This window comes from Palaemon carinicauda, chromosome 15 (assembly GCF_036898095.1).
Source record: "Palaemon carinicauda isolate YSFRI2023 chromosome 15, ASM3689809v2, whole genome shotgun sequence".
NCBI lineage: Eukaryota > Metazoa > Arthropoda > Malacostraca > Decapoda > Palaemonidae > Palaemon > Palaemon carinicauda.
The window spans coordinates 125920017-125923130 of NC_090739.1; positions in this window are offsets into that span (position 1 = coordinate 125920017).

A 3114-nucleotide genomic window follows, 5' to 3' on the forward strand; every position below is an offset into this window, starting at 1 on the left:
ACTTTTCCTATTCAGTAACTTGATGACATTAGATGTTTTTAATATAAAAAAAGGAAGTGTTGGAAAATGATCTTCCTAGGCTCATCTACGAACAGTAAGTCTGAGTTCAAGTTCAGTTTTACAGACTTGACCGTATAATAAGCTTGTAATTCTCAAAACATCTTCAAGGAATAGAATAAGCATAAGGGGTCTCTAAGAATAGAATGATCCTTTATGGTAAAAATTCTATTTTTTATTGAATCTGTGTTTTATAAGTATGTTTGGGGTTTTCTTGATGAATGTTTTGAAGATTCATTCATAACCATAACTAGATATCATCATTAGAATTACCTGGTAATCTCTGAAAATATATCTTTGAGTGGTGAATGACAAACCATGTTTATGAACAGTTGTAAATCGTTCAATGTATAGTTGAAAATCAGTCAAATTAGTCGAGAGGAAATTTTTTTAGAGAAACTATGAAACGCGCATTATATGTACAGTATGTAAGTATACAGTATACGGTACATGAGTGTATATGTATACAGTACAGTATATGTATGTATGCATACTGTATATATATATATATATATATATATATATATATATATATATATATATATATATATATATATTTATACTGTACATACGTAAATATATAGATATAGATGTGTGATAAATGAAAAATCTTTCAAAGGTTATATTATGATAAAGGCACCATATTTTAAGATATAGTAATTCAGTTACCAGTTTCATACAATATATGAAATAAGGCAAATCTGTACAGGTTGTAGACAAGTTTCTTTTGAATTTATATAGAAGTGAACGGCCGTTATAGATAAGGGGTTATATTTATTCATGATCTCTTTTCTTAAAATAGGAAACTGCCATAAATGAGACATACCCTAAAGAAAATCTAGCAACTGATTAGGAAAGTTTCTATTATGTACATGAAGGTTACATAAATCAATTGAGTATTGAAATTTGGCATTTGTAGGTGCAAATTGAACAATTTACTAATTCTGTTAGTCAATTTGCAAACGAAAGTAATAGAGGATCATCATCATCATCTTTGTCTGCATCTTTTCCCACTTTTATGTGGGGTCGATGTTTCTGGCCAGCGTTCTCCATCTCCACTGGCCATATTTGTTTTGGCTAATTTTTCATGGCCGAATGCCTTTCCTGCCACCAACTCTCCCCATTTACCCGGGCTTGGGACCGGCACAAAGTTGATTCTGGCTTGCCCCCTCAGTGCCTGGGTTGTAAGTAATAGAGGATATAATGATTCATTAATTGATATTAGTAAATCAGGTACTTCCATATTGAGAAGTCTCAAGTTTTCTACTATTGTAAATGTTACTCCTTTAATCACTGGAAACATTCTTTATAATTTCCAGACACTTTTGTGCATACCAATTGATACCCTAATTTCCATTTGTTAAAGTATACTAGTTTTAGTCTAAGAACTCTATTTTGAGCAAACTCGGGAATCAAATCTGTTTTATTTATATAAAAATTTAATTATTCATTTAGATCATATGTAAAAACATTACAGTAGTTAATTGAATCTATTAAAAACATTTCTTCTTATTTCCGTTGGTTTTCATTAAAGAATAGCTATGAAAAGCATATATCAGTAGATTTTTAAATGGTCTTTTATTGTTTCAGTTTGCCTAAAAATGCATTTTAAATCTATTAAAAGCATTTCTTCATATTTCCATTGATTTTCATTAAAGAATAGCTATGAAAAGCAGATAGATTTTTAAATGTTCTTTGATTATGTTTCAGTTTGCCTATCAAAGCATTTTATTTATCCTAAATTGTAAGAGGAGTAATTCATGAAATATTTCTTTCAGGATACAGTTGATAGCCTGGTTGAGATTGACAAATGGCGATGTTTATCAATCATAAGAAGACTTCAGTTCTACTGCGCAAGTGAAATTTAGGGTCTGTGACTTCAAGAAAAGAAATAGCATGCTATGGTTTAGATGTTGGGAGAATTAACAATTTTCAAAATTCTTGAGTAGATCTCTTTACAGTGAGGCGCTAAGTACCGCGATATTACTTAATTAATCTGTTAAAGTTAGCTGTTAGAATTTAATCGCAAAACCTTTTTCTATAAGTACTAAAATAAGTTGCTGCCTGTGTTATATAGTTTTCATTTTACATTATACTGATTAAGTCTTAACTACATAAACTCTGCTGTCAATTTTTTATTTGGAAATTTTAACAAAGCTTATATTCAAGTTATAATTTCTCTTTAACTTGAAATATCACTGAAACAGCACTTCAGCAACTTTGATCACCATCTCAGTCATTTGCTAAATTAACTATATTTACTATAAGCCTCAATATTAAATCTCACTCACTAATGCATTATCATCATTTGAAAATTTTACTTATATACTATTTTTTTTTCTTTTTTGTATTTATACTAGGTGTAAGAATGTTGATAATTACTACTTGTTTTATGAAGATTATAGAAATATGTTATATAGTTTTCAGTTGTGTGCCACTGAATTCAAATTTGATTTAACCATAACGCTTGTATGTTTGTTATAATTTCTATATAGAATTTGAAGTGACACAAACACTTGATCATCATACTATTATAAATCAGAAAACATATCAGCTAAATCTTTTGATACTTATATTAAATAGCTAGTTTTTCATAAACAAACATTGCAGTATCTTTAGGTAAATTTTCTCTTCTTTTTAGGAAAATGACGTAGAAAATTTTCAATTTGATTACATGGTGTAATGTGTTTTTGAAGCTATATGTTATCACAAGTCCAGATAATTGATCTTAACGTTTAATATATTTTTGTGACCTAAAGTTCAACTGCTGACCAGTTTCTCAGTCAGGTGAGGTCATACGGGGTGAAGATCTTTTCTATTCAGTGATGTCCATTCTTCATTGTATTTCTATGATCTCTGTGCTCTTGGTGACACCTGTGGATATTAGACTAAGGCTGATAGATTGGAAAGCGTCTCAACAAGTTCGGATTTCTTACCTTGTGTTTTACCTTATGATGTTATAAGGTTTTGTTTGTATCCTTACTTTTCATTATTTTTTCCTATACTGTAAATATTTTTTCATCATTAAGCTTTGCCTTTAATCAGAACACATCTTTT